General features: G+C 35.0%; 1 protein-coding gene across 3 annotated transcripts in view; it reads right to left on the bottom strand.

Annotated features, from left to right (window-relative positions):
* LOC115881312 (hormone receptor 4) overlaps positions 1–16,053 on the bottom strand; it is a 190,439-nt gene that overhangs the window by 41,658 nt on the left and 132,728 nt on the right. The window contains exon 1 of one of the 3 annotated variants that reach the window (XM_030898743.1): positions 2,267–2,374. The exons of the other annotated variants lie outside the window; for them this stretch is intronic. The gene's annotated coding sequence lies outside the window, so the exon portion shown is untranslated. Of the gene's footprint in view, positions 1–2,266; positions 2,375–16,053 lie in introns of those variants that run through there. 3 annotated transcript variants of the gene reach the window in all.

Here is a 16,053-nt window from a genome sequence, read left to right as displayed (position 1 = left end):
AGTTATGTCATCCTATTTTTCTATGGATATGTCATTATTCTTATTATACGAGGGAAATGTTGAAGACGTTTCTCAGCATTTTCGATGTTTTGAACGATATTTATAGCTGCCAAGTCGTAAATTATCAATTACTTATTGAGGAATTTATAGAAGAAGAAGTAATTTTCACTAAAGAGCAAGATAAGGTACAAAATCACAATTTTTTCGATTTTTACTGACAATTGGATAAGCAGAACGGTCCTTTAATGTAACCGTTTCCGAATCGTTTAGCGTAATCAGTAAAGACGCTTAGCGCGTCAAATGAGAATACCCAAATCGGTAGTAAGTGCCCGCTATGCGAAAATTAACGTCATATACGCTGAGCGTCTAAAAGAGCTTAGCGTTAAAATTCGGACCCAGTGCCAGACCAAGATCAAGACCCAGCATGCAAAACTTTTTTTGCAATTTTCCTTTCACGTTTTTTATTTACATCTCATTTTCCATAGATTTTAATTTAAATAAAACTAATCAAATTTTTATCTAGGCACTTACCCCACCCCTATAATTTATTAAATAAAAATAACAAAAAGAAATTTCTCCAGGAAACTATTGACAGCGAATATATGATTTATGCTAGCCGTCAACAATAAGCCATATATTCATATAAAAGTTTTTTTTGTCTAAACATAAAAACATAAAGGCGGTATGTTTTTTTAACCATTCAAAATGTGTTATAAAACTACTTATTTCAAAATTATTATTTTAATTTATTGTAAATAGTGTTTTAAATCTTAGAGAAGGCAATGCTTCAGTCTATAGGTAGTACATATTTTTGTATAATGAAGAATAAAAATTTTCGTCAAACAAATATTAGTTTTTAAAAGTTTCATATGTACTAAATTTCTTAAAATACTTTTTACATAAAGATACGATGTAAAAATGCCTCTAATAAAAATCTATTAAAAGTGGAGGACTTGCAGGAGCCTTGCAGCAAGACCAAGACTAAGATCAAGACTCAGCATGTAAAAGACCATACCTTAAGGTGGTATACCGATGCTTCCAAAATCAAAGCAGGGACAGGGATAGGAGTAGCTGGGTGGAAAACTAAATACTCCTAACCAATGGGCACTTACCCCAGCAGTGGAAAGTCCACCGACATTGTACCAGTCTTCCGACAGTGTCCTGTCAGGACACTGAGTGCGTCGATAACCGTTCGTGCCATAAATTTTGGCACGGCTGATGTCGGAGATTGAGAGCGAATCTCTGTGGAGCCGTCTCAGATACTAGTTTTTGCCAATGCCCTGAGACTGTATGATGTCAACTCATTACAACTCAAGACAGGAGAACACACACTAGATTTGTAAGGTCTCGGTGATTAACCCCCTTCCTAAACATTCTACAAGATCAAGACTGGACTTATTGGACTACAAGAACAAGATCAAAGGAGTCTTGGTTTTGTCCTATCATTTGCTCATCACTAGTTACTAAAATGTCTTGAGATTAAATACCATAAGTAATGAAGACGACCAATCAGTTCAAATTATAAGTGGTGGATCTTCGATAAGACATTGTTTTGGAGTACCTTTTTTCTCTATAATTATGAGTAGTAGTAAAACTTCAGTTGTCTAAAATATCACATTTCTAATGATGATACAGGGTCCCTATACACAGCATACAATTCACCTTTGATTTCCGTTGACATATTGATCATCAAAAAAAGGTAATATTATGATAAATGATAACAGCTGAGTACCTTCTATTCACCAAAACTTTCACATGTATTCCTTTCAGCAATACTCGTTTAACAATGAATGTCCAAGATGGTGGATCTTTTTGTGAGTTCTTATCAGTCAAATGATAACCAAACATATTGACTAGGTTTCGTTGGCCATTTTTCTTAATTTATTCCATAAGCTTGTAAAAAAAATCAACAATGTCAAACCCATTCATTTTTAATTTATTACTAATATTTTTTTGATATTGAAAATAATTCCATTAGAACATTCTCAATGCAAGTGTAATTAAGTGATATTAACAGATGGAAAAAGTAACCTTGTCAATAGAACAAAATCCTCCTCTGTCTCTTTAAAATAACTCAACAAGATTTGAGGAAACGCCATGAAGATTGTTTATGACGCCCGCAACCCTGACAAAAACGACAAAATAAAAGCAAAGGTTGCCCGTGAAGGTTTTATTAATAGAAAATATTGCAGGAAAAATGTACGCTCGTCACACGGCACACACACTCAACTTTGATAGCTCTAGATTATTGGCAGTGGGTACTTACGAAATTACGGAACGAACATGCGCGAACTGGTTCGGTACCGAGTGCCGGCGGCGTTGACTTTTCCGAAGGCAAAACTAATTCAGCTAGTCGTCGCATCGATAGGCGCGCAACCTTCGTTCGCGACTCGAAATAAAACGTAATCTACATTGGCCTAGGTTATTATTTACGTCTGTCTAGTGGTTGGTGCGTTCTCATGATCATTTTCTATGCGTTCCTGCGTTTTCGTAGTCCGGCTGCATAATAGACAGGGCCGGCTCCCACTGGGAACGTTCGTTAGTTAATGTTTAATAAGCTCTCATGCTCAGAGTTATAAATTAACATTTAAGCAGTAGAATCATTATTATGAGAGGATATATGTTCAATGTGGCGTTATACTGCTGTTTGTTTTTGTTTGGCTACCTAGGTTGACGTCTTAAATGAGTACTGGGTATTCGGAATCCTGAGGTAATAATAGGCGGTGAAAGCGTAGTGCTAGCCACTGGAACGCTGATGAAATTAACGGACGACATCATATGCGGAATTTGTCAATCTGAGGAAGAAAAGACAAAACAGATTTTATGTCAGCTTGGCCAATGTGTGATTCTTTGGATTATGCCATTGACAAGAACCTATATGGAGGGTTCAGTCTCTAAATTGTTGACTTTTTGAAAAGGACAGGACTGGAAAATGTAACCTAGAGATCAGAAAAGGACCACAATAGATGTGAAAATCTCGCGGTGTAACCAGCCACAGTAGCTAGCTCCCACATAATTCTAATCTAGGGTATAAGTTATCAGAATGATGTTGAAGATTGCGGCAACGACGAATGAAGATAAATCACCGTATACAGAGTAGAGATGGGTAGATCCAGTATTTTTAGAGAGTCGGGTCTGGAGTTACAAGCTTCATGGACCTGTATCCAGGTTCCAGTTCTGTCGGATCTATATCATTTTAACCTTACATTTTAATTTAACTAAATTTTGTTTTGCATGAAGCAATCCGCGTTGAAAAGTTGTAGTCCGTTAGGAAAATCTGCTGTTTTATTTATTTTGTAAAGGTACCTTGGCCCGCCGTAGTGCAAGTAATAGTGTGTCGATCTGCGATGCGAAAGGTACTGGGTTCGATCCTCAGCCAGAATGGTCGCTTTATTTATTTAAATATAAATATTGATTTATCTGAATAGAGCGACCAGTGAGCCGCCACCTCAAGGAAGGCAATGGCAAACCACCTTGAGTATATTTGCTATGCACAGCCTCCCAAATAGTGCCGTTCGGATTCGGCGATAAACTGTAGGGCCCGTGTACTTGTGAAACACTGATGACACACATCACAAGTACATGCGAGAGGTAGCCGACGCTCTGTATAGAGTATGGCACTGTAAGAAGAAGAGGTACCTTAAGGTTCCAATTTATGACTATGAGACAAAGCATAACGAACTTTACATACTAATAAAAGATAGTCGAGACACAATTACAGCCTTCCATCAAAACTTCCGCATAGGGATTGTTTCATGCTAGAAGCAAAATGATCGGAATTTAACGCAACGTAGGTATTTTTCGTCTGCTGATTTCTTTGACGAACCCTTCATAATCATACTCTGATACAACATATTCTGTAATTCCTTGAATTTTCCAATAAAGTAACAACACTCTACGACCTATGCCCCCATATGATGTAGTTTCTCTAGGGCGAGCCAAGCAACGGCTGCAAAAAAGTTGATATCTTGGCTGAAAGATGATATAAAGATGGTCAGATTATCCAATGTCTCAGGGAAGATTTCGACAGACGACATCCAAAAATACCATAAATTTACCTCTCAAGTCAAATGGACAGAGACAACTGTTACTGTCATGTATACTCTCGCTGGACAGACTTTACTTGTGTAAAAAAAGATACAACTTTTTCAAATAAAGTGTTTCAAAATTCGTTCAATAAACGCATTATTTAGCCACTTATTACGTGGAATAGATTACGTCCAAGCCAAGTTTGATCTAAACCAATAATTAAAAAAAAACATAATATGACCTGGATTTTATAAGTGGCACTGTATAGTACAATCTGCTAAATGAATAAAAAAATCAATGAAGTATTTGCAAAGTGAGTCCTCCTCTGGTCGCATCTAATACTAAAAAAAAGTTCAAGGTACTGGCATGGCTGAAAATAAATATACGCATATCTCGTCAACCAATAACAGGCGATTTTTGTTATCGGCGCCTAGATAACGCATTTTTTATGGCACAGTAAAAAGAGGAAGGAATAATCATTTTTATGACCTCTTTCTTTTTAGAGTTTAGATTATTGGATTGGGAAACACAGGGATTTATTTGACAGCTTGTCAAAAAGATGAGTTTGGTAATATTGAATTAAAAAAACGAGCTTGCTATTTTAATACGTTTGCTAACCATTTTATCATCAGGTGAATTAGTACTGAGTTGCAGGGTCGGACTGGGCCAGAGAGACCCGGAAGGCTATTGATTTTTAAATAGTTTTTGAATTCAGGAAATTCCCCGTTATGTGATGCAAACCAAATTCAATGCAAATGTAAATATTGTTAATCTAAAAAAAGGTTTGGGTTAAATGTTATTACTCAGTTATATCCACAATGAGTAATGAGTAATGAAAATGTTATTACTCAGTTATAGTCAATTCTTATCTTTTTTGACTAATTTGACTTAGTTACCTATGAAAACAAATTCAATCGTCGTTACTATCAGAGATGTCAAACTGTCACATCCAAATAAAAAAAAACAGTGCGTGCACTAAGTGAAATTTCTTACTAACAGCAATTAAATTGAAGGATTTGAAAGATATGTCTGAAAAAGTGACCATATAATGCTGTTTTCATATTCACACTACTCAAAACAATTATCGCACATTTGAATAGAAGTAATTATTCCATATTTCTAAATGAAGCATGCATTTTTCTGCCTTTTTCTTGTGAGTACTTTAGAATAATTAGGGTACGCACTGGCATGTAATTTTTAGTCGGCCGATTATTTAGTTGCAAAAGTGACAACAAGACATTCTTATGGAGCCGATGGGCTCCCCCCCCCCACCACAATATTTGATTACATTGCCTAGCTATAGGCTATACACTGAGAGGCAATTTTTAATCGGCCTACTATTTAGTTGCGGTATGAAGAATTTAAAGGTCTAGAATTTACTAAAAAGTTTTGTAAACGGTATTCGATTGATGGTCTTTCTTACTTTCTTAAAAATGTTTATACTCAAAACTTGTTAAATAAGACAAACCATTTTCAACAAAACTTTTTTTCAAAACATAAGCTAACAGTAAGTATAAACATAAAATAGTTAAATATGTTTATCGCTTACACAAATATTTCTGGTTTGGTTTAGAAATATGTATGTAATTTCTTAATTTTCTTTTCTGTACAAGCGAGTGGGAGTAGCGAAAGACACAGGCTAACAATTTTTTAAATCATTGTGGCGACAGCCAAATGGTTTTTAGATTTTGAGTTTGGTAGAAAAAAGATAGGACTGTCCTTTGGAATAATAGAGGACGGTTGGCAACCCTATTTAAATCAAATGTTTTTTTAGTGTTTGCGTGATCGTGCGATCCTTACCCCTTTTTTCTGGCTAGCTCGTCTGTCAAGGCTGTGAAATGTCAAGGCCTCGGCGTGTCATGACTCTGAATTTTTACTGTCATCGTAGAGAAGTTTCGCTTCAAAAATGAAGGAATTTTGAATTGAAACTTCTATCACAAAATTCAACCCTCGTTGCCAGGGTGCCGGGCCACAGCGGCATCCAAGGCAACGAAAAAGCCGACGAGTTAGCTAGGCAAGGATCATCGGCATCCTATCTTGGTCCAGAGCCAGTACTGGGAATACGCAAATGTATGGCCCGTAGTGCACTAAAACTCAGAATCTGCACTGGATCAGGGAAAAGCAGAATGTCCATTGGAGAAACAGACAGGGGCTCAGGCACAGCAAGGCTTTTATCCAAGGACCTAGGTCTAAAACCGCAAAAGAACTGCTAATGTTTAGCAGGAATAAAGTGCGGATTACAACAGGCCTCTTGACAGGACACATAGCTGTCAAGTGTTAGCTGAACAAGCTTAACCTGTATCAAGGAAGTCTTTGCTGCAGACTCTGCGATAAAGATCCTGAAACAGCGGAGCACATAATATGTCATTGCGAGGCTCTGGATCGCAAGCGACACTTTTTATTTGGGAAAGCGGCCCCTTGTTATGGAAAAAACCTCGTTGCCAATGACGAAGAATGTATAACAACTTAGGAGAATAAGGTATATTTACGGACCCAAAAAAAATAATATTGAGATAAATGGAGCTGCCCAGACAAATGTATTAGCGTGTGTCGACCAAAATCCCTCAATATTAACCTGGCAAGCTGTAGTTGAAGCAGGAACGTCTCAGCGGATTGTATTTAAAACTTTAAAATTTTACAGATTCAATCCAAAATAAAAAAAAAAGAATCATAAAATTTGTTGCTCTGAAGAGTTGTAAAAAATTAGTTACGTCTTTCCAATGAGGATATGCTGGGATGGGTATTAAACTACACATTTCTTTACACTTCACAAGTCTTTATTCTGAAACCAAGTAACGAGCAACTTCTGCATGACCACGTATAAAAATAAGAATTCCAAATTTTCGGCGTGAATAAACATAAGGCCGGCGGGCATTTTGGCAGGCCAGCTTTCACTTTTGAACCACAACGTGGCCCAAATAAATGTCGCAATCATCGCGGAGAATCGTATGCTTACCGACACATACTGCGTACATAAACCGTTTTGGCAATATCAAGGTTGCGTCTCAACATTGACTTTGTCCAAAATTGAAGCTTAACGCGCAGGTACTTAAAGGGAGAAAGAATACAAAAAAATGCGATATAGAAAGAGATGGAAAATATGCCAGTGTAATGTGCAGGTAACGCATGATACTTTATCACTTTTTTCGTGTGAAGGGTCGATGACACTCGATCGGAAAGTGGGACAATGGCAGCAGATGGCGTAATTTTATTTTTTGTTTTCGATTAACGGCTGACGTGTGCGAATGTACAGGGAAGTATGAAGAGAACTGAGACAAGAAAGCAGCGGGGATTCTTTGACTTATAGAATTCTATTTCGGCTTATCGTACCTACTATAATTTTTTGGTATTCTGAAAGACATTTTTTATAAATTTGATTTTTTTCAGGGAGCAAAGGTCAGGTAAGACGGACTAAAGATTAACGTATACATTGGCAGTTCTACCTTCGATTTTAGATCAATTTTAGGTAAAGACAACGGAGGAACCGCTGCTTTTATCAATTATAGCATTGCGTTTGGTGAAGTTCAAAGGAAGAAACATGGAATTTTTCTACGAAATTGTATTTATGGTAGATATAAATTTCCTGTGTGAACGCGCAAATCTAATTGTGAAAATAGTATCGTTTGGTATTTCCAAAAGGTACTTAATACCTTATACGATCATTGAAAAGTCTGGTTGGCACGGTCAAAGTGTACTTGGACCAAATACACTAGTACTAATCAGTCAGTATTACACTATCAAATTTCTTTGTGAAAGATTTTATTTTATCAAAGAACTTGACAAATTTTTCATCAAATATCTTTTATAAAAGATCTTTGACAAAGAAATTTGCTACTGTAATACTGGCCTAAGTCAACTAGGCTTAAACAATTATTATATAAAATTACAGTATTTTAAGAAACTACGCAAAAATATAAAATATTACTACTTTGTAACATTTACTTCTTAACGGGACCTTAAACTATGTCAAAGTTATATGATGACAGAAGATTGCCCAATAAGCTTGACATTACCTTTGTATACCGAGTGTTTCTCAAAAGTGGCTCATCCCTATAACTATTTTATTTTTTCAGATAAATAAACGACATTTGGTAAGTTAGTAATATGACATAAATTAGGATTGATTGAAGTATTCAGTTATTTTTGATCACTTCCTGTTTCACCGGAAATGACTACAACTTTTGATTTTTAAATGACACCCTCAATATTTTTTTTACTTTATTCGATATCAAATGACACTGTGAATAGAATGACATATAATATCTTAACTTTTGACATTTTCGCCTATGCTGGTTTATTTGAAATTGTAACATGCGGTTCATAACGACAATTTGACTCGAAACACCAAGTGTGTAGTACCAAATTATACGACTTGGGCCTCTTTTAACAGACCAAGATACGAAAAACATTCGACGATCAAATCTATTTTTTCAAGGCACCTTGATTAAAAACTAGTTATTTTAACACAGCCCTGGCACACTGGATTGAAAATTAAAATAGGACTTTTTTAACCGAAAATGTCAAAAGTTGACATATGATGTGTCATTCTACTCAGAGTGTCATTTTCTATCAAAAAAAATAAATAAATACAGAGGGTACCGTTTAAAAATCTGAAGTTGTAATAATTTCCGGTGAAACAGGAAGTGATCAAAAACAATTCAATACGTCAATGAATCCTAATCTGTCATATACTAAAATACTAAATCTAGTTTTTTCATCTGAAAAATAAAAATGTTATAGGGGTGAGATACTTTTAAGAAACACCCAGTGTTTTTATAAATCTTGTTAGTTGTCTTTATATATCTTATTAGTTGTATTAAATTATTTGTTTAAAATGTAATGTAAGTTATTAATTGTTAACTGCATATGTCGTAGTAATGTCAACGTACTTTAAAAATCGTTACAAATATCTCAAACTAATTTTTGACTTCTGTATACCTATTCGAAAGAATTACTTTGAACTTTGGTAACTTCAATCTATTTAGAGTTACTTCAACTGTTGCCATTATATTTTGAACTCCTTCAATTCACTTTGGCGCATCTTAAAACAACAAGAGACAAAGAACGGAAAACTTTTACAGTTTCTTTCAGTTGTTTCAGTTTATCGCGTAACTTTTCTGACTCTTCTGTTTTGTATATGCATGTCGCAAGAACATGTAAATTGAAAATGCAACGCCAGAGGAAATTAAAGAAAACAATCAGGTCTTTTATGAAGAAAGTTGCTCCATTACGACTAAGCATTATGCTTATTCGTTCTTATGCTGTGAAAATAAGAGTCCATTTAACCCGTACACCTAATAAGAGTGAAGTAAAGTTATAATAACAGTTGCAACAAAAGCAACCAATGAAAAAACAAAAAAATGTGTGCATATTTGAAGTGAAACTTCTTGCTAACAGCTGTTAAATTGAAGGATTTGAAGGACATGTTTGAAAAAGTGTAGTTTGAAATGTTGAAAAAGAAATAAATTCAAAATTAATAAATAATTTGAATAAATTTCACAAAATTTGATTAAAGTGACCGTCTGTCCGTCTGAGAACTTCATTCGGGTACTCCATCCACGTGCCGAGTTTGGTTCCAATCGACCCACAAGTAGGAAAAATCCTGAAGATTCGTCCATTTAGAGGCATCGCATCGGTTCGAAACGCCGAAGGCGTCATCTTGTAGCCCGTCCCGTATTTCTATTTATTTAGCGAATATTTAAGGATAATTGTATCCTTAAGTCGACTCACATTTTCCTTCAATATCAAATCCTTAGTCCCACTTTGATGAAGATATAAACAAAACGTCGTCCGTTGTATCCAACTTTGCAGGATGGGATCCCGTGCACCGTCGCTCACATAGCCTACCCACCAAATTTGGTCGCGATCGAACGACATCAACTTTTGACGTTTCTTACGTCAAAACTAACTGTCACCGTGACACGTGTCGTACACGGTCAAGTTGGCCTTGGTCCAATCCATCGACATACCAAATTTCATTTAAATTGGACGATTTTTTCGCCATTGATGATGGGGTTTCATAGTGCACGAAATGTCGTCAAAATATCATGAAAAGATGGATAGTGTTGCAAATTTAAATGTCCTGTAATAATCGCTAAACAAAAATAAAAAGTCAATGCTCACAATATAGCCATCTTGTTGCAGTATACCTACCATAGGGAAGATCAATTTCAATACATTGTTTTTTCCTTCAAAACATATCATTTTGAAGGATTCTAAAATAATTGTGAATGTTACAGTTTCAATTCCTGCTTTCTATATAAGCTAAATATATCCCAGAATTTTTTTATTAAATTCACTGTCAGTGTTGCTTTGAGTTAAAATGACAGCTGAGCCTGTTTCGCTCATGTGTCGTGTTCATAAGCGAATTTTAGCGATTATTTTCTGCCAATTTTGAATGCCATCTATCGAAACCTTCCCTGAATCATTGGACAGATTTTAAATAGTGATGGGAAAAACCGATTAATTTCAATAATCGAGTACTCGAGTTTCAAGCGATTTCAATAATCGAGCGATCGCTCGAGCGAAATTTCGCTGGTATTTAAAAATACGGTTTTTTTTTCGCCCGTCGCTTGTTGTCCTTGCAACTCGTAACGCCAAGTAGTAAGTTGCGTGCGCAGAGTACATATTCTTTAGGTGATGAATGGCAAGTAGCAAGGGACGAGTAATTCGCTTGGTTTAGTTTAGTTTAAAACATTGTCGATGTAGGTCGTAAAATTTTGTCATTAAGATACGGAACGAATAACGTCGTATAACTTTGCTACCTGCAATGTATGTAGAAAATTCGTTCGGCTTTGTATCGAGTATGTCACATTAAAATCGGATTTCAATTTATTTCATTCTATGATTGCTTGCGTTCATCGCTCGTAACTCGTCGCTTGCATCGCTCGTTCATAATCGATCGACGTCGGTTAATCGAGTAGGTACTCGAGCGAATTTTTGCTCGAGTTATCCCATCACTAAATTTTAAAGGTGCGCATCAAAAGTGGCTCAACCCTGTAACTTATTCATTTTTTTTAGATAAAAATCGACATTTGGTATGTTAGCATATGACATAAATTAGAATTGATTGATGTATTCAATTGTTTTTGGTCACTTCCGGTTTCACCGGAAATGAGTACAACTTTTGATTTTTAAATCGCACCCTCAGTATATTTTTACTTTATTAGATAGAAAATGATACTCGGAGTAGAATGACATATGAAAACACCAATTTTTAATCAAGGAGCCTTGGAAAAATAGATTTGATCGCCTAATATTTTTCGTGTCTTGTCCTAGCCAGTTAAAAGATGCCCAAATCGTATTTTTAATCACATCTCAATTTTCAAATGGAACAAGGGTGGCTCATTAGAATATTTGGAAGAGCATTTTTTTACGAATAATTTGGTACCACACGCTTTGGTATTTCGAGTCAAATTGTCGTTATAAACCGCAAGTTATAATTTCAAATAAACTATATGCGAAAATGTCAAAAGTTAACATATGATATGTCATTCTATTCAGAGTGTTATTTAAAGTAAAAAAATACAGAGAGTGCCATTTAAAAATAAGTTGTGGTCATTTCCGGCGAAACAGAAAGTGACCAAAACCAATTAAAACGTCAATCAATCCTAATTTACGTCAAATACTAACATACCAAATCTCGTTTTTTCATCTGGAAAAATAAAGTAGTTATAAGGGTGAGTCACTTTTGAGACGCACCCAGTATAATTAAAAACAAATATTTTCAGAATGCATAAATACATTCTAATTTCTCATTAATTTTACCAAGTGGCAGATTATGTAAATCAATGAACGAAAGTGGCAGATTTTCCACTTATACAATCACCATCAAACGGCTCTAAAAGCGGAATGGTTAATAATAATAACAATAAAAAAAGTGGCGAATTAGGAAAGAATGCACTTCTGGTTGCGGCGTGATGTAACGGCGAAAATGAAAGTCTCTCGAGTCGACCGACTGAAAAGTATCCATAGCTAATCAGGAAATGCAGTCGGGTCGTATGTTTTCACTAATTACGTAACGCTCAGAGAGAGACGGCGACTAGATAACCGCTGTGCGAGTGTGTGTGTACGCAGCTCGTCGATCTACTTTCGTGTAGAGGTCTGTCACCTCTCTAGAATCCGCTGAAAATCGTTTCTGGTTACTTATTAATGTAAAACGAATACAAGTGAGGCGTCAAGTTGCAAAACCCAGCTTATCTATTTGTTAAAAAAATTCCTAATAACATATATTAATAGTGGACCCTGAAATCTTCAAAAACATAGTCCTAAACCGCCATTCCTATGTAAAATTCACAACAAATTACGTTACGGTAGCAAAATCCGTCTTATCCACTTATATTTGGTTTTTATTGCCATTATTGTTGCAAATCCCGCATTTTTCATGGTTTTTTAGACATAGTTATTTTTTATACAAGACGATAAAATGGTATTTTATCGTCGACCGAAAAGATTAATAATTATTTAATTAAATTTAATTAAATTAAATTCGGGAGACGATAATGCAACTTTATCGTCGTTTATAAAACAATATTTTTTTTCCATAGTGAGTTACGTTTTAAAAAATAAAAAACTCAAAATTTAAGTGAGGATGCAGTCAATAATCACCACATAGGCCAATAAAACTACTTTTTCAAATTTGTCAGGCTTTCGAAAATTTTATTCCCATCATCAGGATAGTTTTATTCCCATCATCAGGACAGGTACTGATTTCTTTCTAAAATCGACATCTATGAAACTATGAACCATTCCTGGACACAAACGGTACATTGTGAGACAGGAAATTGTAGAGAGAAACAAGCCCTATAACATAGAATACAACATTTTAATGAACAGTCCTTTCCATAATATCAATAAAATGAAAAATATATGTAATAATATACATGTACTGATTTCTTTCGAAAATCGACATCTATGAAACTATGAACCCTTCCTGGACACAAACGGTACATTGTGAGACAGGAAATTGTAGATAGAAACAAGCCCTATAACATAGGATACAACATTTTAATGAACAGTGCTTTCCATAAAATCAGTAAAATGAAAAATATAGGAAATAATATACAGGTACTGATTTCTTCCTAAAATCGACATCTATGAAACTATGAACCCTTCCTGGACACAAACGGTACATTGTGAGACAGGAAATTGTAGAGAGAAACAAGCCCTATAACAGAGAATACAACATTTTAATGAACAGTGCTTTCCATAAAATCAATAAAATGAAAAATAAGGAAAAAATATACAGGTACTGATTTCTTTCTAAAATCGACATCTATGAAACTATGAACCCTTCCTGGACACAAACGGTACATTGTAAGACAGGAAATTTTAGAGAGGAACAAGCCCTATAACATGAAAAATATAGGGTTGGCAAAAAAACATCCTTTGCACAAAAAGGCCTTAAAAACTAGCATCGTATAACATTGGACTACAGGGACATTTCCTTTATAAAATATTAAAATACATATCCAACGATATTACTTTTCTTTTAAACACAAACAAAAAGATTTTTTTTTATAAAAATTTTAATATTTACATTTTTATTTCGAGCTCGATCAAACAGTGACTGTTTAGTAAAATTTCATTATATAGTTGTTTAGTAAAATAATATTATTGATTATATTGTTTAGTAAAATTTTAATCATTTTACTAAACAGTCACTGTTTGATCGAGCTCGAAATAAAAATGTAAATATTAAAATTTTTATAAAAAAAAATCTTTTTGTTTGTGTTTAAAAGAAAAGTAATATCGTTGGATATGTATTTTAATATTTTATAAAGGAAATGTCCCTGTAGTCCAATGTTAACCGATGCTAGTTTTTAAGGCCTTTTTGTGCAAAGGATGTTTTTTTGCTAATTGACTCAGTCAAACTGTCCTGATGATGGGAATAAAATTCTCGAAAGCTTGACAAATTTGAAAAAGTAGTTTTATTGGCCTATGTGGTGATTATTGACTGCATCCTCACTTAAATTTTGAGTTTTTTCTTAACTTAGTCAGTCACGACTAACCTGCTATTTTTAAAAAATATGCAGAAATTATTATTTCAAGGAATTTATTAAGAGTAGCAAAAATATTGTGCTGGGTTGGCGTTGGTTTCTATGTAACTTGACAAATAAATATAACTGTCTCTTTAGTTGTCAGTTTGAAGTCAATATTTTTTAATTCTCTTTCGTGTCGATTGCTGATTAGATTGGAACCAGAAATGGTTCAAAACGAAATAAGTAAATTACCAACAGATATTCAGGCTGAGGCGACAAACGCCATATACAAACTACTTCCATTTAAATCCTGAATAACTTTATAAGAGAATATTAAGTATGTGGTACCAAATTATACGTTAAAAATGATGCAACTCTCGTTCCATTTGAAAAAATTGAGTTGTGATTAAAAATACGATTGAGGCATCTTTTAACTGGCCAGGAAACGTCACGGAAAACATTAGACTATGAAATGTATTTTTCCAAGTCTCCTTTATTAAAAATTAAGAGTTCAGTTCCCCATCTTCAATATCTGTCGTACCGAAGTTGTACCAAACTTTATGGTTGTCATCTCAGTGATGAGGTAGGTATTCTGGTGTTTCCCTATTTTCCCGACAGAATCCGTATTCGCCGTTGTTTCTTAGTTTCATTCTACTGTTGTGTTCGTTGGGGAGACAGTATCCTGTTAAAAAACCCGTGACAATTTCTTCGTGTGTCTTAGACAGTTGGAGGATTACCATTCGAGATTACGGAGAGAGTCTTCCAGATTCTCGCGTTCCGCTTTAAATTGGTTCTGGTCCAGTTAGTGGGAGTGTTCGTTCTTTTTCTACCTAGATCGTTTGCTTTTTCATTGCCTTCTATCCTTTGGTTGTGTCCAAAAGCATGAACATTTAAGGGGGTTTGTGATGGATAACAAAACTATGGAGAAAAGATGCACCTTAATGTTAAAGTGTTTTTTAAATTATTTATTTTGGTAAACAAAATATCAAAATTTTGTCTTCCCCTGTAAAATAGTCCGATGGAAACTTTAATTTTTAATTAAAAAAAAATAAAAAGTAAGATAATTGAGCTTCAAATTGCTTAAAAATTCACCAAAATCGGCTCACTACAACAAAATATAACGAACTTTAATATACATGGAGGTTGCCAGCAAAGATTTACAACAGCTGTCCATGAACACAAGGAATACGACAAAATTGCAGTGCAACGATAATACCGATCTATAAAAATGGCCAGTAATGGAAACATCAAGAACTACAAACCAAGCGTACTGCTTGTGATATAAAAAAAACTTCACAAGGATCATCACTATAGAACCCATAATCTGATAAATAATGCACAGCCATGAGAACAAGTAGGAATCAGAAATGGTGGCAAAATTGATCACAACACCACTACATGACTGGGAATATCATGGGAACAAAATAATACTAGTTACCACTAGTACTAGTCTACATACATTTAAAAAACGAAAGGTCATTGATTGCAATTTTTATTTAACGAGGTCGGTTATACTAAATAGAGACTCTATACTATACTATACAGAGAAGCTACAACAACAGTGCTACTCACAGAAACTTTGGAAGGCAACGGCCTAACTACGTCGAAACACAGGTTCCCATTAGAACACCGAAGTTAAGCGACGTAAGGCGATACGAGTGGATGGACGGGTGACCGATTCGAAACTTTGTATCGTGCTGTTGTCCAATAAGTTCAAAAGTGTAAAATCTATTGACACACACTGCTCATTCACGCCGGTTCGAGGGCGGATGAGATCGGATATCTCGTAAGAGTTGATTTAGACACTTGCCAAGTCGGTAGGCCATGATCTGGCCGAGGACCGCGGTTCGAATTCCGCGTAAACAAAGTAGGCCCCGTCCAGATTAGCCCTGGCAGCAAAGAGGAGACGTTAACTGAAATCTTTACTTTTTACTTTTACAGAAACTTTGGAAATCTTGAACAAACTAGATTAGAACAATAAACGTGTTAAGATAGATGACAAATACCAGCAGCATCTATGATTCGCTGATGATATTGTCTTAAC

This window comes from Sitophilus oryzae, unplaced genomic scaffold (genome assembly GCF_002938485.1).
Source record: "Sitophilus oryzae breed Bouriz unplaced genomic scaffold, Soryzae_2.0 scaffold_1716_pilon_pilon, whole genome shotgun sequence".
NCBI classification, from domain to species: Eukaryota; Metazoa; Arthropoda; class Insecta; order Coleoptera; family Curculionidae; genus Sitophilus; species Sitophilus oryzae.
Note: the sequence above shows the minus strand (reverse complement) of the source record. Positions and strands in the feature narration are given on the sequence as shown.